General features: G+C 38.5%; 1 protein-coding gene and 1 pseudogene across 1 annotated transcript in view; one reads left to right on the forward strand and one right to left on the reverse strand.

Annotated features, from left to right (window-relative positions):
• LOC127650380 (NACHT, LRR and PYD domains-containing protein 3-like) overlaps positions 1-24,267 on the reverse strand; it is a 1,539,373-nt gene that overhangs the window by 953,929 nt on the left and 561,177 nt on the right. The gene's annotated exons all lie outside the window — the stretch shown is intronic.
• The window catches only part of LOC127650389 (NACHT, LRR and PYD domains-containing protein 12-like), a 201,273-nt pseudogene that overhangs the window by 60,461 nt on the left and 116,545 nt on the right, over positions 1-24,267 (forward strand).

Below are 24,267 nucleotides of genomic sequence, written 5' to 3' on the forward strand. Positions count from 1 at the left end.
CGACACTTGCCTGGAGCTCGGTCCAGCAAACGCCCATTTCGTTCTAAGACCTCGACTGGGCTACGTGCCCAAGGTTCATACGACCACCTTCAGGGACAAGGTAGTGAACCTGCAAGCATGGTGAACGAGTCGGTTTTGTCACGTATTCTCTCAGGTCCGAGCACATAGAACTCGGGAATACAAAACGACTGACCAGGTGTTCCAATTGCACACAGTGCCCTTCCCCTCCACTAAGGCGATCACATGTGCTCTTTCTCCCAGGAGAGTCCACTAAGCTTGCGCTCCCTCAATGTCTTTCCTCCCTAGCCCTCTGGTCCACGAATTCAGCTGAGAAATTCCCTACCAGACCCACTACAGGATCTAACTACTCTGTACTGGATTCCGCAGTACGATCCCCCTCTTGGCGGACCCGCATCTCCATTGGGCAGTCCCCTCTACCCCCCGGTCGCTGTGTTTGTAGTAACTCCTCCCTCACTAGGTAGGATCTACCACCACGCCACTTCCACATGTGGCCTGAAAACCCATGTAACATATTTGCCACATTTAACCTCCCCCAGCCTGGGCAGTGTGTGGTCTCCGTGGGGTCTTTTCCCCCTGAAAGAATAGGAGTTGGAAAAGAACGCCTTCCCTGATGTGTGTTATAGCGTTAAATGGCCCCAGACACTTTAACTCTATGTGAGAAACATAAAGAGAGAAAAGGCGCGGCTTGCTCCCATGCTTGGCACGTCGCTTGTTCCCCCCTTCAGGGATGCTGGGAACCTAAAAAGTTTATGATGATTTTATGGGGCTTTGGGGAATGGTACATGCAGTCTGATGGAGCCTGCTGCTTTGGCATGCAACTGCCTGCCCACACATGCATCAGCAATTCACGTACACAGTACGGCGCATGGCGTGATTGAATAGCCTACGTGCACAATAGAACTTCCGGTTAACTTCCGTGTGTTGAGTGTGCGGTCGACTACTTCCGGTAGGTCGTGTTGTTGTAGTGGAGATTTTCCAGAGTGGCTAGTTTTGAGTAGACAGACATAGAAAAAGTTTAAATATGAGTGGATTTCGGGTAAAAGAGAGGCGGTTGGCGTATCAACACGTGAAAAAGACCGCACTCCATTGTTGTGTACCCCTGTGTGCGAAAAAAGTTTGGTACTGCGCCAAAATAAAATCTTACAGAAAGATCCATTTTTGAGATATCAATCTAAAATTTGGAACACAACTTCTTAAGATTTTTTTTTATTTAACTTCTACAATAATCTGGCAAATGTCTTCTTTAAAACAAGACCAACCATAGGTCTATATTCCAAAGCATTCTTGAATTACAACCATTTAAGTTTGGATAGTGATTTTGATGTCTGTGAAAAAAAAAGGGGGGGCAGTTAAAGGGTTAACATCTAGCAATACATTGGTGTGGGTTCATCTTTGCTGTGTACACTTTAAGTCAAGTGGTCAATCCTAAAAGTGTTACAACTCTGTTTTGCACATATTTTAAAACAACCCACTTGAAGGCCTCACACTATAATGAGATATCAACAAGAATAAGACAGTTCTTAGAAGATATTGTTTACTGATAATTCATTTTATTACAGCAGATATTTATGTAGGTATGTGTAGAAAAAAAAAAGTCTGCTCTCTCTCTCTTATTTTTTGCATCACACCACTGTCCCTGTATATTCTTTGAATCAGGGTGTCTTCCTCCGCAAAAACCACAAAATCGCACCACTCCATCCCTGTTAGGAGCAGCTGACCCTGCACCTGCCAGTAGTAGCCATGACCCTGCTTCAATTCCAGGTTGCCATCTTTCATTTTCAGATGTGGATAATCCACATAGCTCTTAACGTTTGGACATTTTATTTCCACAAGGCCAAATTCAGTACTTTCTGTTGGGTCAAAGACAACCCCATCTGGGGATGTACCTAGCCATGGAGTGTCGGGGTGTATAATGAAGCCACAAGGGTAGTAGTTCACCCTCTTGAGCTTGCAGTACTCTTCGATGGCATCAGCTTCCATTTCGAGACCCCTCTTCATTGCTGCTGTCTGACGAACCCCTTTGAGCAGCCGGTCTGCCATCTTATCTAAGGTGCATGGTTTAGCATGGCATATTTCCCCAAAATGTGAGGAAGTTAGTCTGGGTTTTCTCAGTCTATGCCAGTCTGCTGATGTACTTTGACTCCTAGTTGCATCCTCTATTTTGTTAGCCATCTCCCAGGTAACCTCAAGTGACTTGAAGTGCAGCTGTTGATGCTCAGTGAAAACAAACATACTGCATGATGTCTCCAGTCTGCAGCTAGCCAATGGCAAATCTGGGCATGGTGGAGCGTCATGGTGAGCAACAGGGCGACTTCTTGCCTTGGGTTGTTGGTATGACAGGGGACTGACTGCTTGTACCAAACCGAGTGCAGAGTCCACTAGTGGCACCTCACAGGTGATACCCATTGTACAAATGGTTGGTGCAGAAACAAGGGTTCTTTGCTTGTGCCACTGTTGTTCACTCTCCGTACAGCTCAGCACTGGTGGAACAACTGACATGTCTAGCTGAGAATAATGTGCAGACTGGAAAAGTAGAGCCACACAATGGTTACAGAGCACTGATCCAGCTACACATGTACAGCTGTGATGGACCAGCTCAACAGGGATCGAGTCCTTCAGCCCCACCTGTAACATGATGTTAAAAACATTTAAAAAAAAAAAAAAAAGGAGTAGCATAACTGATTTTTCATATATTTATATGGACTACTCAAGTAAGCTACTATTTATTTTTGTACACTGTTAGTTAAAATAGCTAGTAAAACACTTTTAGTAAAGGATTAATAATCTTTTCTTTAATGTGTCAGTGGAGCAGTCTATTTGATTTGCAGGTAACTACACTCAGAATCCTACTTAGACTTAGCAGGTTTACATAAACTTCTATACCTATCTTATGCGTTTCTTTCACCTTTCACCTGGGATGTTCAGCATACCTGGAAAAACAAACTATACTACACCACTGATTGCTGTTAGTGAAAACATAGTAGTAACTTAGCACTAAGCGTACACTGGTCGTTTTTAACGTGAATGGGGGACATGGTCAACCAAATGAACATGGTTAACCTAGAGCAAAGAACCAAAAAGAACACTATTAACCCAGGAACATGGGTAACCATCTTAACGCTACACTCATCCTACACTTAAACTGTGAGGTGGTTTAGATCGGTCCATTGACGGATGACATAACGCCCTCACACACACTACTCCTGTCACTGGATCTTTCTTGGACACTGAGAGGAAATACAAAACCCAAATTAAAAATACACACAACCAGTTGATAATCATATCAACATAACAAGGTATTTAATAACACTAATAAAGTATGTCGTAATATTGACACGATTTGATGTGAGTTAAAATACTAGCTAGTCAATGTCTAACAGCTGATCTAGCCGCTAACAGCTGAGGTAACGTATCGCTACTCACCTTCAAAGTTGTGGATGTAACTTGATATGTACATTCTAAATCCTTTTTCACGCTTGCAACCGGGTGCAGGTGAACAGTGATCGACAATCCTGTGGACGTCGTTCACGTCAATTTTCGGGAGGCCTTGTAGACAACGGGTGAAATATGCCATCTTTCGCAATCAAAACCTGCCATCTCGCTGCTATAGCAATGTCGCGAACCGGAAATGGTCGACCGCACACTCAAGGCGGCAGAAGTAGAACTCCTTAGTTACATGCACGTAGCCTATTAGGGACACCTAGTGTCGCTTCATACAACACAACATTGAGTGAGTGCCAGAAGGGGAACGAATAGGTTACTACTGTAACCCCCATTCCCTGATGGAGGGAATGAGACATTGTATCCCTCCGGCCATCGCTGTACTGAGCCACTGTAAACGGCCGAACCTTTTTCTCGGCTCCTCAGTACAAAACCCGAATGAACAGATGCACGATTCCCTCCTTTCATACACCTATGTCCGGGGGAGGGACATGCAAATTCTGTCTGCTAATTTGTCATTGGCCTTTTCTCAATTCAGAGGTAACCGAGGCCTTCAAGAAAGACCCCTAGTGTCGTTTCATTCAACACAAAGTCTCGTTCCCTCCATCAGGGAATTGGGGTTACAATAGTAACCTAGACACTTAACATCCCATCTGGATTTAATTTATACATCAGTCATTAATTAGATAATATCAAAACTAGTACACGTGCGTTATACTTAATATACAGTATAATAAATCTCACATGTGGATACTTAATTTCTACTTAACTTTACCTCATGTCATTGCAGTCAGATACTGAATTTTGCAAAGTTATTGTATTTTTTCCAATTTACATTACGGTACTTTCTTAGTACCATATCCACACTGACTAGCAAGTCAAAGGGAGGGTATCGCTAAAATCATTACGATTGGCAAGCCTAAAATAACGTCATAGGAAGCATAAATAGAACAGTCTCTTCTGTAAACCATCATCTTCGTCTTTCGTTGTCTCCTCCTTGTTTCTCAATCAGCAAATTTGCTTTGCAATATCCAGTAAAATGGCGGCCAGCGAGTTCCTCTCAGCTCAGATGAAGTCGTACTCCGTCACTGTAACGAATGCGGGAAGCAGGAGAAGGCAGACAGGGGTAGCGGATCCAAAAGCAGGTTTATTAACAAAACTAGCAACAATAAATAAACATAAGAACAAAAGAACAAACCACGATGGGAAAAACTTAACTTAACACAAACGAACACACAGCTGGAATGATGAAAAGCACAACAAGAAACCTGACATGAACATTCAACAATCGACAGGGAGTGAACAAAAAGCAGGGCTTAAATACACAGGGAGTGATGACTGGATTAGACACAGGTGAGAACAATGAACCAAAATGGCAGTGCTGATGGCAGGTGGATAGTGGGAAATGTAGTTTTAGACAAGGACAGTGAAACACGGAAAACGTGACATGGAGCGTGAGCGGTGACGGGTGAAAAGGAAAACACGGAGCAGACAAGGAAACATGACAAGAATGTGAATAGTGAAACACAGAACACAGGGTAGACAACAGAGGAACGTGACAGTCACAACAGAATGTTTCAGGCACATGCGCAGTAGATAAAAGGTTTGCGGGACATCTGGTTTGTAGTTATTCAAGTGTTTTAAAGTTTTAAAATTCTGTGCAAGTTGAGGTTGTTTTAACTAATCTTATTGTGTTGTGAGACAATGCAAGCTCACAGAACGTGATTTCACCCGTAAAAAAATATTTTGAACTTTAGTCAGATTGACGGTGTAGGTGATTAAGTCTCTATGTGTTGCAGTTTATATGACCTGTGTGCAGGGTTGGGGAGTAATGTAACAGTATTACATATTTAAAATACAAAATAGAATGTATGCAGTGGAGTATAATGTATTCCACTACAGTTAAAATTGTAAACATTGGTAATTAGAATAAAAAGTATTTTGATTACTGAAGAGATTACTTTGCATCTTATTGTCATTTGTTTCATTTAATATTTATTCCTTTCAGATGGAAACCATTTATACATATAAATGCTGCGATCCAAAGTGCGTTTGAACAACAGTGAAACTCTTTCTTATGTTACATTCATACAAGCAGTCAGAGAATTTTGGAGCAGAAGAAATAGAAATAAACCTTGTGTAAATTGTCAGCTTTATGCTAAGTTAAATGCTATTTCTTGCCATTTTACATGCATGATCATATTTTTTATCCAGAAATTTCACGTTGGATCATAATTTCTTTTTTCTAGTTAGACCTTTGATATTAGGGCAAAAATCGTATTCTTGATAATCATTTTTATATAGTTTTCCTGTAAAAATATAAAAAAAATCCTTAGCACAAGATCATTTTGATTTATTTTAGAAACAATACTGCATAAGATATTTAGGTATTTCAGATAATGTATTTTTAACATGTGTATTTTGTCTTACTGTACTGGCAGTGTTTTTATAGTCAAAACAAGTCAAAAAATTCACCAGTGCTGAAGAAGTAATCCAAAGTATTTAGAATATGTTACTGACCTTGAGTAATCTAACAAATTACATTTTAAAGCATGTATTCTTAAATCTGTAGTGGAATACATTTCTAAAGTAACCCTCCCAACCCTGCCTGTATGATGTCTCAAGGCAGCAGCAGACGGTTGGTTTAGCCAGTTTGTCTGCTTCCTGACCTGGGCCCCGGTTATTCAAACACTAAGGGTGGGTTGCACCAATAAGGAATAAATAAATAGTTCACCCGAAAATGAGAATTCTCTCATCATTTACTCATCCATAGGCTATCCTAGATTTTCATTACTTTGATTTTTAGGAGAATATTTCAGCTCTGTAGGTCCATACAATGCTAGTGAATGTTGATCAATAAGCTCCAAAAAGCACATAAAAAGGAGATTGTTGATGTCAAGATTTATAATTAAAAATGAATTGCATTTTGGTTTGTTCTCACCCAAAACCAACTGTATCGCTTCAAAAGACGTAGATTATTATGGATTACTTTAATACTGCCTTTGTGATTTTTCAGCTTCAAAGTTTTGGTCACCATTCACTTGCATTGTTTGAATTTACAGAGCAGAAATATTTTTCTTAAAATCTTTCTTTGTGTTAAACAGAAGAAAGAAAGTCATACACATCCTGGATGGCATGAGAGTAAATGATGAGAGAATATCCATTTATGGGTGAACTTTATTTAAATTAAGCAGAGTTTAAAGCTAATCCATGATTTGTTGATCCATGTTTTATTTTAATTCACAGTGTAAAAAATCAGAGATAAAAATGTTAACCTGTGATTTAAAACCTTCATCTGCGAATCATTTTGTCTGCAATGATGAATTCTGAATCTATGGCCGATCAAGCAGGTTGAGAAAATGTTGCAGCAGAATTTTACAAGGTCACAAAGAATCAAGACGCACAAATCTCTGCTCGACCACCACCTATCAGTGCCACTATTATGTGGCCAGAAATAAAGAGTTTATGCTGCTGACTGAAGTGAGTATTAGAGTGGAGGGGAACAATAATGATCACCTGTTGCTTGTTATATTATAATAAATGTCTCTCAGAGGGCTGGTGGCACATCCACTGTTTGCTTAATACCAAGTCATTCATCTTTAATTTTAGGTCCATTTTTTTATTATAATTATTATTTAAAACACCTCAGCAACAAGTTTGAAGGCAATCCCTGACTGAGATTTAAATCTGAGTTTTTAAATAATGGAGTAACAGGATTAAAGTTAATCTAGATTAGCTGTGAAATTTAAATCAGCATCACAATGTGGTTAAAGTGTAACTCTGATACATTTTAAACAAGGTTTAACAGAATTATCAGATTAATTTAATCTAAATTTAAGAAAACTTTGTATTGGTGCAACCCACTCTAACACTATTAAGACTATGAGCCAAATCTTATATTCCCTGGTGGGATGATGTCCATCTCTTTTTAGCAGGTCAGATCTACCCCAAAAAAACCCAGCCAATACTTTATAAATCTGATGCTATTCTTCGAACACCACACAGACATCTAGTTTTGTCACATCATTGTGTTGTCATGCACAACTGTTGTTAGAGGAAGATTTTTTAATTGTCTGCATGAAGTTTAAATTTAAACTAATATGTACTCTTGTCTCTATTCTGTTAAAGTCAACTCCATATGGAGAGATCAGACTCACCGGAGCCCAGCTGTGTGTCCATGAAGAGTGACCGGTCTATGGAAGAGCCAATTGAATTAAAGGGTGAACAAACATCAACTGGTCTGAGGTACAACATTTTTGCCAGGATAGGCCAATTAGTTTTATGATATATTTACATTATAACGCACAAGATTTTTTATTATTTTTGGTTGAACTTGATTGTGGACTGTGATTCCACATGTTTAAATGTGTTTAAATGTGTAATATAAGCTCAAATACTTTGTGAGGGAACCTAATTGAATTGGATAAACCCAACATAATTGGACATGTCAAAGTAACCCTAATTAAACCCCATTTTCAATGAACAGTTGAAGTCAGAAGTTTACATACACTTAGGTTGAAGTCATTAAAACAAATTTTTTAACCACTCCAAAGATTTCATATTAGCAAACTATAGTTTTGGCAAGTCATTTCAGACATCTACTTTGTGCATGATATGATTAATTTTTCAAAGAATTGTATACAGACATATTGTTTCACTTTTAATTGACTACCACAATTCAGAAAAAAATTGTGGACCTCTACAAATCTGAAGGTACCATGTTCATCTGTACAAACAATAGTACGCAAGTATAAACAACATGGGACCAAGCAGTCATCACACCATTCAGGAAGGAGTCCCATTCTGTCTTCTAGAGATGAACGTAGTTTGGTGCGAAAAGTACAAGTCAGTCCCAGAACAACAGTTTGCAAGTGCACATGTGGACAAAAATATTTTTGGAGAAATGTCATCTGGTCTGATGAAACAAAAATTTGACTATTTGGCCATAATGACCATCGTTGTGTTTGGAGGAAAATGGGTGAGGGTTGCAATCCGAAGAACCCCATCCCAACCGTGAAGCATGGGGGTGGCAGCATCATGTTTTGGGGTGCTTTGCTGCAGGAGGGACTGGTGCACTTCACAAAATAGATGACATCATGAGGAAGGAAAACTATGTGGATATATTGAAGCAACATCCCAAGACATCAGCTAAGAAGTTAAAGCTCGGTCGCAAATGGGTCTTCCAAATGGACAATGACTCCAAGTATACCTCCAAAGTTGTGGCAAAATGGCTTAAGGACAACAAAGTCAAGGTATTGGAATGGCCATCACAAAGCCCTGACCTCAATCAGATAGAGAATTTGTGTACAGAACTGAACAAGCGTGTGCGAGCAAGGAGGCCTACAAACCTGACTCAGTTACGCCAGTTCTGTCCGGAGGAATGGGACAAAATTCCAGCAACTTATTGTGAGGAGCTTGTGGAAGGATACCCAAGACATTTGACCCAAATCAACAATTCAAAGTCAATGATACCAAATACTAACAAAGTGTATGTAAACTTCTGACCCACTGGGAATGTGATGAAAGAAATAAAAGCTGAAATAAATAATTCTCTCTACTATTATTCTGACATTTCACATTCTTAAAATAAATTAATGATCTTAACTGACCTAAGACAGGGAATGTTTTCCAAGATTAAATGTCGGGAATTGTGAAAAAGAGAGTTTTTGTATGTATTTGGTGAAGGTGTATGTAAACTTCTGACTTGAACTGTATATATCTCTTTAGAGCTCTAAGTTCTTTATATAGTATGTATACAGTGAATTTGAGTCTGAATGAGTATCTTTATGTGTCTAAATTCCAGAAGAGAAATAGTCCTGTGTTCATTCATAGCGCTCCTGTGCCACACGCCTGTGTATGCGCACCATCAAATGGAGTGTAAATTGACGGGCTCGTATTCGGCTGTACGCAGACACTGAGCATTCACGTCAAAATTGAAGTATACTTTACCCAAGATTATGGAACAGCCTGCCCTGGGGCATTAAATCTGCTTAGTCTGTCTGTTTTTAGATCTCGTTTAAAAACTAATTTGTATAAACTTGATTTCACTACTTTGTAATTTTTTGTTTTAATCTTGTGTTTTACTGAGTGTATTTCGATTTTATGTTTTGTGAAGCACTTTATGCTGGATTGCTGAAAGGAGCTATATAAATAAAGTTATTATAATTATATCCATCTGTAATTAATGTCTTTTTAAATGTATGGTCATCAATCATTTTAAATATTCATTAAATGTGGATTAAGGTTTTGACCTATAAGCTCATGAAATGCTCCTTCACAGCGTGCACTCGAATGCTATTAGCTCATGCTATAGCCGGTCTTTACAGGCATGAAAACAGTAGAACTCATTGGCTTTGAAAGGGAGAGACGTCAGTGAATGAAAAATATGAGTCATTGTATGGAGGTGAACTAGAACAATTTGTTCTCTTAAAAGATTCATTCAACAAGACCGATTCATTCACGAATGAAACAACACTACCATTCATTTGAATAGAAGCGACCCGTCTCTGCTAAATAGTCTCTGGTAATATTAACAAGGGAATATTCAAAAAACCTGATGATAGTTAAAGTTAATTTTCGAGTGTAGTTTATACTTTTCACTCTGTGATTTACATGTTTGTATGATTCATTTCTGAGATTGTTCTTTATCTCCTTGTATAATTAGTTTAAGGGGAAAGTGTGTTGATGACTACTGGAGTCACATACTGTAGATTGACAAACAGTGAAAGACAAGTAATATCACACTGACTTAAAGGATAATTCACCTAAAAATGAAAATTCTTAAAATAATTTCACCAAAATGTAAGTCCTTTTTACTCTAAATCTCCACTTTCACTTACATCTGAAAGTCACATGTGGTGCCTGTTTAATTTCACTTTCCCATCTGAAAATGAAAGTGGTGATTTAGAGTAAAACGGACTTACGTTTTGATCTGTTTCTTACACACACATATTGTATTGCTCTTGAAGATATGGATTTAACCACTGAAATCATATGGATTACTTTTATGTTTCCTTTACATGATTTTTGGAGCTACAAATATCTGATCACTTTTCACTTGCATTGGATGAATCTACAGAGCTGAACATTTTTCTAAAAAAATCTACGTTTGTGTTCTGTAGAAGAAACAAAGTCATACACATCTGGGATGGCATGAGGATGAGCAAATAATGAAAAATATTTTTTTTTGGGTGAACTACCCATTTAATTAACTCATCATCTATTTCATCTCTATTTGTTGACATTTGTGTTTTGTTTTTTTATAAGGCCAGCAAGATCACATATCACTCTAATATTAATTTCAGTGTGTGTTTGTGTCTGATTCTCTCCATTGTCTGATTAAGGCCCGTACTGCTGCCCAGATCAGACGTACAAGAAAAAACCTGTGTGCTCAAGAAGAGAGATCAGTCTATGAATGTACCAACACACTGGAATGAAAACACATGTTTCAGGTAAAATAAAAGTGTTTCTTGGTTTTATTTTCACATTACTACATAAATACACGTGAGAATGATGTCACCATTCTTGCATTCTCTTTAATGATCTTTTGTCACCTCAACACTATTAATTTCACTATTACTTTGTATTTCATTGCAGAAAATAGATATGTTTATGTTCTAATAATAAGAATAAAAATAATTTATATTGGAATGCACTTTTATTTTCTTAATACTGAAAGCTGCAATGTTACATACTTTAAAATGTTTTTGCACTTTCTTTGTAGTGTTAAAATATTGATGTGTGTTCTGATCACACAGCCGACTGAAATTATTGTACAAAGACTCAACCTGCAGATTATGGGAGTGTAATAGTCATGTTAGTCGGCCTTGGACAATAATAATTTAGCTTGATGACATATACTTTGAGCGAGACATTCATTATGATTCTTATAAAATTTATTTACATTTTTTGCATTATTTCAATCAGTGTTTATATTGACAACCAAATAACTGACGAAAACATCCGTTGATGAAGGGTTCTTTGATTTCGTAAATGATAACGAATACGAAACGAAAAAGATGCATCATGACGACAAACAAAATATTTTGTTGACTACAAAAAATATTGCAACATCTAGATAAATCTTCTTCAATAAACAGATGTTTTAGATATGGATCATGCGTTGTGGCGGGTACTTTTGCTCATTACCCACTACTGTGGCTGGCGAGCCCGGGGACGACCTGCATAGTGTCATCTATGAGAATGCTGCAAATGATCTCAGTCCATCTCAGGAGGTGCTCCGAGTTTAGTTCACTTTTATTTACACTGATCAGTTCATGTTTTACATGCATTGTGAATGCAATCCTGCAGGTTCACTTTATTTTGACATTACTTAATTACAAATATTTGTGGCTTTATACGTTACCATACAATACATAGCAAATGACATGCAACAACATTAGGTGAATTGTCATGTGTGTCTTCATAATTCAGTACGGCCTCAGAAATAGTGCTTGAACAAGAAGTTTCTGTTATGTACTTGTCTACTCTTTAGCCTCCATTTGTATGTTGCAAAATTAGCATTATGATAAAAATAAGGTATTCAAAAATCAAAGTGGCTGGTAATATTGGGCATTCACGTGGCTGGTGGGCAAATAAGTTAATTTCACACCCTGAATTTCCCCACTTGAGCTGCTCAGGTTGAAAGCACTGAACTCTGGCATAATTAACAGCATTAAAACAGGGTAATTACTTCACTATTTCATCCTATTTATACATTAAATTAATCACTATATCCACAACATCTATGTTATATTATTACTTACATCTGCACAGACAATAAACTGAATGAACAGGTGAACTTGATCTAAGTTACACGTCTGGTCATAATCAAGTCAAGTCATTTTTGTCATCTGTCAATTTAACAGGTAGCCAATGTAACGATTATAAAATGGGGCTAATATGATCATATATATTGGTTCTCGTCAGCACTCTGGCTGTTGCATTTTGAACCAATTGAAGTTTATTTATTGATCTGGCTGAACATCCTCCCAGTAATGCATTACAATAATCTAGTCTTGAGGTCATGAACGCATGAATTAGTTATTCGGCATCAGCAACAGAGAGCATGTGTTTTAATTTAGCAACATTTCTTAGGTGGAAGAATGCTGTTCTACAAACATAGGTAATTCGATTTTCAAAGGACAGATTGGTATCAAATATAACATCTAAGTTCTTTGCTGTTGAAGATGATGTAACCGTACATCCATCGAGAGTCAAATTATATGTTAGTGGCTTATTTTTTGAGTTTTTGTTCCAATAATTAGAATAGTAGAAAGAAATTTCTGGCCATCTAATCTTTAATTTCATTGATACACTCTGCTAATTTGGAAAATTGTGAAATCTCATCAGGTTTTGAAGAAATATAAAGTTGGGTATCATCAGCATAACAGTGGAACCATGATGCATATATACAAGGTTAAAAGCAGAGGCCCTAAAACTGATCCCTGTGGCACTCCATATTTTACTTTTATTTGGTTTGATAATTCCTCACTGTCACGCACGCACACACACACACAAGACGAGACAGTCACAATGTCGGAGTAAACTGCTTTATTTAGTAAAGCAGTCAACAGTACAAAAGGGCAAATCCAGTGAAGAGTCTTCAAAGGGGAGTGTGAGGTCGAAGCCGGGGAATCAGAATATAACAAAGGGCAAATCCAGAGAAGAGTGGTAAACGGGAGCGTAAGGTCGAAGGCGGGGAATCAAAGTAGAGGACAGAACTAGACGGGACTAGCGAGAGGAAAAGACAAGGGAAACTAGGGGAACACTAGCGCTGGCAAAGCGAAGGGGTAAACTAAACAATAACTTCACTGTAAATAACACCTCCTCCTCGACCCTTCAGGCGAGGCTAGTGTTTATAACAATAACCTGGGGGAGTAGATTCATAATATATATATCCAGTTTAAGCCAGGTTTCAGTCAAACCGAGCACATCCAAACTATGATCTGTAATAATTAAATTTACAATTAGTGCTTTGGAAGAAAGAGATCTAATGTTTAGTAGCCCTACCTTTTATATGATGTTTATCTTTAAGTTTTTTGTTTTGTTCAAGTTTGACCTTAATCAAATTTTTTCTAAATTAATTAGGGAGAGTTTTGTGTTTGGTCTCTGAGATATCTAGGTGATACAGTCTCTATGTGTTGTTGTTTATGTGAGCTGTGTGACATCACAAGGCAGCTAGTAGACATTCAGTTTAACCAAATTGTCTGCTTCCTGACCTGGGCCCCAGTTAGTCAAATACTAACATTATTAAGACTATGAGCCAAATTACTAGAGAGGAGAGCAGCACCTCCCCTAGAGGGATGGAGTCCATCTCTCTTTAGCAGGTCAGGTCTACCCCAAAATCTCTTCCAATTGTCTATAAATCCTATTTTATTCTTCAGACACCACTCAGACATCCAGCCATTCAGTGACACTAATCTACTATAATCCTCATCACCACAACAAGCAGGGAGGGGACCAGAGCATATTACAGTGCCTGACATCATTTTTGCAAATTTGCACACCTCTTTAACATTATCTTTAGTGATTTCTGACTGGCAAGCCAGACATCATTAGTGCGACATGAATAACAATTTACGTTTCTATCTACGCTTAGCATTAGCCTGCACTTGTAAATTTGATTTGATGTCAGATGCTCTGGCACCGAAATGCATTTTACAATAGTGGCTGGAGTCTCTATTTCCACGTTCCTTACAATAGAATCATCAATAACAAGGGCTCTTTCAACATGATTCTCAGTGGGTGCATTCCTAAGTGGGGAGAAACGATTGTAAACACTAACAGGAATGGGAGAGTGGTGTCACTTTGCTGAGCGAGTATGCCGCTGAGACGTCACACAAACGCCATGCTGCAGGGGCTCTACTGCCTGAACCAAAGTGTGTGTGTTGCTCTCTGTACTGCCCACATCCGAAACAGTATCTACCGGCTTCTCTTTCTCACTGACCTCCACTTAACCTAAAATAAGAAGCAGATGCACGCAGAAGATGCACGCATTTGACTCGCAATAGAATAATGCTGGGGAAACACGATACGTGCTGAAAAATGGCAGATGTTATGGATTAAAGGCTGAAAACAGATATATATAAGTGATGCTAAAAAAGGCTAGCAGGCTACAAACACAGACTTGAGCTAGGCACAAGTAGCATTAGGTAAAATACACACAGATGAAACAGTAGAAAAAGTGGAAAAACCCGAAACACGTGGTAAAATGAAAAATTATAAAATGACTAACGTATGGGAATGACAAAGGATAAAAAGACGAATGTATGAGAATAAAAGAACAAAAATAGGCAATGCTAAGCAGGCTACAAACACTGCATACAGCGTGCCGTCAGCAACAGGAATCTACATAATACCTGTAACTTGCATTGTGAATGCGCTGTTTCCATAAAAAACACACTGTACACGCTAATGCAATATACTAAACGGTCTAAATACAAAACATTTATGTCAGTCTCTAAAGTGTGAAGAATTCAGAAAACAGCAGACTAACTTCTAAAGAGTCACTTATACTTGAGTATATTATTTAAAGGACAGTTTTTCAGTATTTTGTATGTAATCTGTCTTTTATATGTTTGATACATGATTAAGAATATTTTTTTAGAATTGGTCCCACGTGACACCTTGCGAAGGGCAGACGTGTGAGAGAAAGTTCTGCACACTTTGCTAATTTTTTTAAATAATTTTCATGATATAATCCGGTGAAATTTGCTGTTTGAGGTAAACATGGCAAAAAAGTCAAAATCCTCGGGCTCTGGAGTCATTAAAAGACACTTATGCGTTCAAGATGAAAGCCCAGAGATGCCTTTGGACAAGGGACTCGATTTGGATGGCGCGGTGGGAAAAGAAATCCAGCGTCAACTGTCCAACATGTTGGTGATGTTGACGAAAGTAGATGCGGACTTGGAGGATCTCACGGCGTTAGTCACAAGAGTGGCAGATGTTGAGAAACGAATCAATTATCTGGAGTCATCGGATAGGGAATTATCCACTAATCCACCTGCAACCAAGATAGACGTGGAAAAATTTGGAAAAAATTGGAAGATTTCGAAAACCAAAGCCGAAAAACCAACTTACAGATTGTTGGAATTCCTGAGCATGAGGAAGTCAAAGATATGGTGAAATTTCACGACGAGCTCTTCCTGAGTCGAAATAACAGGCCATAAACTGGAAATTGAGCGAGCTCACAGAGTCCCGGCTCGCAGATCTGCTGAGAGAGACAGACCACGATCAATCCTGGTCAAATTTCTGAGATCATCCGATAAAGATCTTGTGTTGCACCAGGCAAGGAGCAAAGGAAAGCTTTCTTGGAAGAATCAAAATGTTTTCTTGTTCCTGGAATTTGCAACTTGACAAGAGAAAACGCGATCGGAAGGAATGCAAGAAACTCTAACATCAAAGTAAGATCACTTTTGCACTGATGTTTTCGGACAAACTGAGAATAAACACCAAAGACAGCAGCAAAGTATTTACATGTCCCAATCAGGCAATGTCATTTATAGAATTAATGGGTGAGTAACCATTGGGTGTTTCTCTTGTGAGTGGATTGACTTGCTGTACTTACTCTGGCTTTTTGGAAGAAGCTGGGCCAATTTGGTTTCGTTTTGCATTGCTTTGCCGAGTGGCTGGAGTTTTGTGGATTAACACTTTTCCTTAAAGAAACTTTTGCATTGACAGAAGATCAACAACAACTTACATTTATATAGCTTTTCTCAAACTCAAAGCGTTTACATAGTATAGGGGAATCTCCTCAACCACCACCAGTGTGCAGCATCCACCTGGATGATGCGACGGCAGCCATAGTGCGACAGAATGCCCACCACACACCAGCTATTGGTGGAGAGGAGATGGTAGAGTGATGTAGCCAATTCAGGGATGGAGATTATTAGGAGGCCATGATAGATAGGGGCCAATGGGGGAATTTGGCTAGGACACCGGGGTTAAACCCCTACTCTTTACCTTGACACTTCACCATCCGAGGAACCGGGATGCATGTTTTGTTCCCTTTTGTGCTGGTTCCACTTAGCGGTTGGAGCTTGTTTTGTTAAATAACACTGCTTTGGGACAGTTATGGATTAATCTGTTAGTTCCTTGTGTTTATGCCCCCTGTTGGCTGGAGTATGATTTGTGGAGTATTTTCATGGGACATAGTGGGAATGATTACGTCACCTGCTGCACTCATCAGCTGGCTCACTGAAGATTTGTTTGTCTGTCCGAGGAAACTGAAAGGCTTTACATCTGCTGGAATTTGTTTTGTGAAGGAACACACCTTCGAGACCATTTGGTAAATGAGTCTACACGCTCTTTGTGTTTGTTCTGCCTATTGGCGGGGACTTACAAATTTTTGAGGCAAAATTTAGGAAATCGATGGCCAAGTTGTCGTGGGGGCTCGTAGGCGTACATGGACTCTTTGAGTTTAGAGGGATCGATGCCGTTTGGAGCTGTCTTGTGCAGGGTTAATGCACACGTTTTTCAGGGGAAGTTCAGGGTTTTATTGTTGCATTAATGTTTAAATGGGGTCTTCATAATTTTAGTTTTGGCACACCATGTATCTTTTCTATTATATCAAAATGTCAAATATTAATATGAGTGTACTATCTCTCTCCACATGGAATGTGAATGGGTTAGGGTGCCCCATGAAAAGAAGGAAGGTTATTTATTTTCTTAAACATGAGAAATATGATGTAGTGTATCTACAATTCAAATGTCTCAAACAGTTTAAAGATAAATTAGGAAGATTCATTATTATTTTAGCAGAAATTCAGGGGGCAAAGTCTAATTTTGGCTAATATTTACACACCTAATGCTGATGATCAGGGCTTTTTTTATAGATCTTGAAGGGATGTTGCAAGCTGCTGGCACCCCTCATGATATAATATTGGGAGGTGACTTTAATCTTTTGATGGACTCATTCCTTGATCATAGTGATGCAAAACTGTCTTTAAAGCCCCCTAGAGCAACATGGCCCCCTAGAGCAACATGGACGCTTTACAGGTTGTTTACAAATATTGATCTTAATGATATTTGGAGACTTTTGAACATATCTGGTAGGGACTATAACTGGTCCTCAGTATGCTCTGTGGGCGTGGCTTGTGAGGCACTTAAGGCAGCTCTTAGGGGTCGAATCATACAGTATGCTTCATTCACCAAAAAATCCAAAGCAAGAGAACTCGTGGCGTTTGAATGAAATATTAAAAGTGCTGAGGCAGAGCTGAAGTGCCGGATGTCGTCCGATGGCCTCAGAGAATGGATCCAATTGAAATATAGATATAATACTATTTTGTCATTGAAAGTGGAGTTTTGGTTATTTAGGGCAAGACAGTCATACTTTGAGTCAGGGGACAAAGCAGGGAAGCTTTTGGCTAGATATATATAAAGCAGAGAGAGTCTCTTTCTACAATTCCCTCTGTGAAATCTGCTGGTAGTGTAATTTTTACCTCAGCCATTGATATTAATAATGCTTTTGAAGAATTCTATCTTGATCTTTATAGTTCCACGTCTTCATCTACTAATGAAGATATTAGAAACTTTGTGGAACCATTAGATCTTCCAAAACTGATGACTGACAAAACATTATTTCTCTTGAATCTGAGGCCAGATGGTTTTGCCACAGAATTTTTTAGATCCTATGCTACAGAACTATCCCCAATTTTGTTAGAAGTTTATACTGAATTATTAAAGAATGGAAAGCTTCCCACAACCCTGACACAAGCCCGGATCAGTCTGATTCTTAAAAAGGACTAAGGTCTAAGTGAGTGTAAGAGTAACCCTCCAATCTCCCTGATCCAACTAGATGTAAAAATCGCCAAAAATTCTGACTAACCTATTAAGTAAGGTTGTGATATCTCTTATACATATAGATCAGATGGGGTTTATTCGGGCCGTAGCTTTTCTGATAATATTAGGCATCTCATCAATATCATGTGGTCTTTACCAAATGATCAGTCTCCAATCGGTACCATCTCACTTGACACCGAAAAGGTGTTTGATATGGTAGAATGGGATTATTTTTTTAGGAAAAGTTACATAGGCTGATAGACAAAGGTGGGCTACGCCTGCCCAAGATTGTGTTTTATTACTGTGCATTCAGTCTAAGACATTTGGCTCATTGGTCACTTCCACCTGAGAGAGCCCCTCCCTGGTTTGTTATTGAACAGGCAGTTCTTGCCGCTATTTCGCCATTACAAAGCCTCTCTATCAAACTAATTGGAAAAGTTAAGTTACACCCCGTTATTTAGCATTTACACTCGGTAGGTAATAAAGTGTCCAGATTGTTTAAATCGGACACTTATTTAAATTTTGCCTCAAGCATATGGCAGAACCCAAGATTGTTTATTTGCAAGTCCCCTTTCTGCTGGTCAGAGTGGATTGTGAGGGGGGTTGCTACACTCGGTGACCTATATGAAAGTGGAGTGTTGAGATCGTTTGAAAACTTGATCCAACATTTTGGGATTCCCAGACCTCAGTTTTATAGTTGTTTATAACTGCGCCACATAGAGTAGCACATACCACCCTATGGAGGCAGATGCTTTGGGAGAGGTGATTGCGGCTTTTGGAAAAAGGTCATGAGGCATCTGTGTATTACTCCCTGTTAATTCAGAGTCTGGGGGATGGAGCCTTAACTTCTCTCAAGAGAGTATGGGAGAAAGATTTCAACTTGGCATTGGAGGAAGGTGTGTGTGCTAAGATTCTTCAAAATGTTAAGTCAGCATCTAGAGATGCAAGGGTGTGTCTTATACAATTAAACATTTTGCATAGATTTTATTGGACCCCCTCTAGACTGTATAGGCTTGGACTTAAAGACACACCCATCTGCTGGAAATGCCAATCGGAAGATGGAGACATTGCCCATGTTTTTTGGTGGTGTGTTGAGATCCAGAAATTCTGGTTGAAGGTTCAGAATTTTGTGTGTGACGTGGTGGGCACTCAGGTTTCATTTTGCCCCAAACTTTGTGTTCTGGGCGATGGGGTGGTCATCGATGTGGGGGATGGTCATATAGAGAACTGGGAGGTTATTTTGAGGTGTTGGAGGTCAGCTGGTGAACCCCCATATCTGTAGTGGTGCACGGAGATGGGGAGTGTAGCGGCTTTTGAGAAGGTGTCATTGAGAAGACGGGGTTATTTAGATTTGTCTGTCCGGAAATGGGGCAGGTATTTGGAATTTTTTGGGGGGCTTTCAGGTGGGGTGTGGAGAGAGTACTGTAGTATAGTTTTAAATGAGTATGATTGTATGTGTATATATGTATGTATGTATGAATGAAACGATTAATCGACATTATCGACAATAAAAAATTATTGACAAAAATTTCTGTTGTCGAATAATCCTTTTGATCTCATTTAATGTAACATGGGATCACATTAAACTATAACGATTGCACGTGAGAGCAGCACTGCAGTTCGCGTAAGACTGATGAGAGGAAGAATTTCTCATCTCACAGTCCAGATGCAATCTAAACTTTCAAAACAGCTTCAGGTGATGTAGATCCCAATGTATGATGGAATTATACAAAAGAAACAAATAAGTAATTTCAGAAGCACTCTCGTTGTGGAATAAGCGGAGCCTGAGCTCTTTAAAGGAAACACCCTGGCGTTACATCTTAAATGCAGTTATATTTAATATGTTATAGCTTTATTAAAGTAAAAATAAAACAGAAGCAGATAATTAAAATTGTCATGTTCACTGTTGTCTTTTTGTTTTTGTGCTTTTATGTTGAAGTTTAGTTTAGTTCCTGTTTCCTGTTTGGTTTTTGTAGTCCTTTGTAGTTTCTTTTTATGATTCGTTTTCCCTGATTGTTTCTCCTTCCCTGATTGTTGCCCCAGGTGTCCCTTATTCCCTTGTTTGTTCCTTTGTGTATTTAAACCCTACTGTTTCTCCATTCCCTGTCGGTCGTTAATGTTTGTGGATGCGTGTTTCTGTGCTCTCCGTCTATGTTTATCCTACCTGTGAACCCATCGTATGTCTTCCGTGTTTTTGCTTTCTTTTCCCCAGTGCGGGTATTTCCTTTGTTCCTGTTTTGTCTGTTTCCATTTTTGTTGCAATAAAGACCACTGCAAATAGATCCTCGCCCCTCGTCTGCCTTCACCTACATTCGTAACACAAATAACTACAAACTCTGAAACTGGCATTTCTCTGTGTGGTCAGTGCCTCTTCTATGAGTTGCGCAAAAGTCCCGATCTAAGGGGGAGAGATTGAAACTGCACCCGGCAGAGGCACACTCTGTTGCAGGGACATTCATACCTTGAGCACGCACTTGCTGCAGCTAGATTATGACGTGATGGCTCGCGACTTACTGAATCATAATATATCACTGCGCATTTCTTAGCGTAAAGATAATTGGCAATTTGCTGCTTATTAATAAGAGGGAGTTTTTTTCATCGAGTTAAAGATGGATTGAAGTGAACAGAAATGTGAGAGAGGTTCAGTCTTTGCCCCATTATACACTGCAACAAAATACGTTTTGATTTTATTTTGTTTTGGCTTGTTTTGCAAAATAAATATAAAAACTCCCTTAAAACAACATACTTTTTCTTAGCAGCTATACTGCAGAAGAAAAAAAAATTCTAAGAATGTTGAATGTAATATTAAAAATGCTATTATTTAAAAATATCTAAAAATCCTTTTAAAAATGATGCATTCACCTGAGAAGCAGCATATAAGATATTTATACTTTGCTTTTAGAGAATAGATCTTGAATATAAGTATATTTTGTCTTTACTGCATTCGCAGAAGTATAGCCAATTGATAAAATACACTTGTATACAAAATACACTTATATTTAAGATGCATTCTCTTAAAGCAAGTCTAAATATCTTATATGTTGCTTCTCAAGTAAATGTATTTAGTTTTTTAAACCATTTTAAATGGAAAACAAGAAAAAAACTTTATGATAATAGGATTTTTTGAAGTGAATTTCATTACTGAATTAAACTTAATAAAAAGTATCTTTTACACGTTAATTCAGTGAATGTCATTTAAAGGTATTTTTAAAAGATGATTTTATCCTCTTTATTGTTAGTAAACATGTTTAATACAACCTGTTAAGTCGGGCCACAAGCTGAATAATCAGTTAAGATCTAATGATTAATGTTTGCAATAATCGGTAAATGGTAAAATAATCGTTCTAATAATCATTAGATTAATCGATTATCAAAATAGTCGTTAGATGCCGCCCTATGTGTGACCACAGGATTGATTTTTGGGGAGGCAGGGTTGAGGGTTGGGGAGGGGGTGTTGTGGGGTTTAAATGTTGAGTGTATATGTGTGTGTGTGTGTGTGTGTGTGTGTGTGTGTGTGTGTGTGTGTGTGTGTGTGTGTGTGTGTGTGTGTGTGTGTGTTATAATTAGATTTAATAATAATAATAAAAAAAACATTATTACAAAAAAACAATATTCGTTTAAAGTTTGGTTTGTTACAGTTTGATACATTTTTTTTATTTTGCACATTATTGTCAACTAAAATATATTTTTTCAGTGACTAAAATGTTATGCTATTTTAGATCTGAGAAACTCTTCAAATGAATGAAAATGACATGACGAAATATACACTTATTTTAAAGGACATATTTGACAAAACACAAATGATAACAAAAACCAGTAAAAATTAACATTGATTTCAATCTTACAGTCACTCGCAACATGTTGAAGTCCAAAACACATTCAAATCCAATCTGCTGAAGAAGTTTCAGTGTTTGTGTGAGGGAACAGCAAAGCAGGGAAACCCAACACTCCTGAATGAGATCTACACAGAGCTCTACATCACAGAGAGTGAAAGAGGAGAGATCAATAATGAACATGAGGTGAGACAGATTGAGACACAATCCAGAAGAGCAACAACAGAGGACACACCAATCAAATGCAATGACATCTTCAAACCTTTACCTGGACAAGACAAACCCATCAGAACTGTGCTGACTAAAGGAGTTGCTGGCATTGGAAAAACAGTCTCTGTACAGAAGTTCATTGTGGACTGGGCTGAAGGGAAAGCCAATCAGGACGTCCACCTCATATTTCCACTTCCTTTCAGAGAACTCAATTTGATGAAGGACAAAGAACTCAGTCTTTTAGATCTTCTTCAGGTTTTCTTCACTGAAACAAAAGAAATGGAAATATCCAGAGATGAATATAAAGTTTTATTCATCTTTGATGGTTTGGATGAGTGTCGTCTGTCTCTGGATTTTCAGAGCAATGTGAGATTGTGTGATGTCACTGAATCAGCCTCAGTGGATGTGCTGCTGACAAACCTCATCAAGGGGAATCTGCTTCCCTCTTCTCTCATCTGGATCACCTCCAGACCAGCAGCAGCTGATCTCATCCCCTCTGAGTGTGTTGATCGAGTGACAGAGGTACGAGGATTCAATGACCCACAGAAGGAGGAATACTTCAGGAAGAGAATCAGAGATCAGAGTCTGGCCAACAGAATCATCACACACCTGAAGTCATCAAGGAGCCTCTTCATCATGTGTCACATCCCAGTGTTCTGCTGGATTTCAGCCACTGTTCTAGAGACAATGTTGAGTGAAGCAGAGAGAGGAGAGATCCCCAAGACTCTCACTCAAATGTACACACACTTCCTGATCATTCAGACAAACATCAAACATGAGAAGGACTATGAGAAGAAAAGTAAAGACAGAGACATGATCCTCAAACTGGGGAAACTGGCTTTTGAGCAGCTTGTGAAAGGCAATCTGATCTTCTATGAGGAAGACTTGAGAGAGTGTGACATTGATGTGACAGAAGCATCAGTGTACTCAGGATTGTGCACTCAGATCTTCAGAGAGGAGTTTGGGTTGTATCAGGGAAAGTGTTCTGCTTTGTTCATCTGAGCATTCAGGAACATCTAGCAGCTCTATATGTGCACCTCTCCTTACAAACAACAACATGAATGTGTTTGAACAAATCACCAAACAAAGTCTGTTCTCAACATTTTTGACGTTTATGAAACATATTTAAACAAAACAGTTTTCTATGTTTGACCTGCATCAGACAGCTGTGAATGAGACTTTACAGAGTAAGAATGGACATCTGGACCTTTTCCTTCGTTTCTTTCTGGGTCTCTCATTGGAGTCTAATCAGACTCTCTTACAAGAACTACCGACACAGACAGGAAGCTGCTCCTCCAACAAACAGGAAACAGTGAAATACATCAAGCAGAAGATCAGCGAAAATCAGTCTCCAGAGAAATCCATCAATCTGTTTCACTTTCTGAATGAACTGGGTGATGATTCACTTGTGACAGAGATACAAGATTATCTGACATCTGGAAATATAAAAGAAACAAAACTCTCCTCTTCACAGTGGTCAGCTGTAGTGTTTGTGTTGTTGACCTCAGAGCAGAAGATGGATGAGTTTGATCTAAAACAGTTTATTGGAGCACATACTAAAGCAGATGAAGTTCTTCAGTATCTGCTGCCTGTGATTAAAGAATCCAGATCAGTTCAGTAAGTAACACTCACAATAATCACAACAATGTTAAAACATCATCACATTTAGGCTCCAAAGGGGAAATCACACTAATGTCTCTGATCAGGACAGGTAGCAGAAGATACACTAACACCAAAGAGTTTTTTGTGAGGTTCATTTGAGATCATAGAGGTCTGGTCATGATGTAATGACTTGATGTGGAATTTAATGTAATGAGGGACAGGACTGACAAGAGTGTCTTCAATTAGATTCTAACAGGAATCAGAAGCCACTGAAGAGACATGAGAGAATTACTGAAAGGATAAAAGAAATCAAGAATCAGCATGTCTTGAGTGAATTGTATTTAACATTGCTCCTCTGTAATGACTGTATTTTCCCTAT

This window comes from Xyrauchen texanus, chromosome 10 (assembly GCF_025860055.1).
Source record: "Xyrauchen texanus isolate HMW12.3.18 chromosome 10, RBS_HiC_50CHRs, whole genome shotgun sequence".
Classification (NCBI taxonomy): Eukaryota; Metazoa; Chordata; class Actinopteri; order Cypriniformes; family Catostomidae; genus Xyrauchen; species Xyrauchen texanus.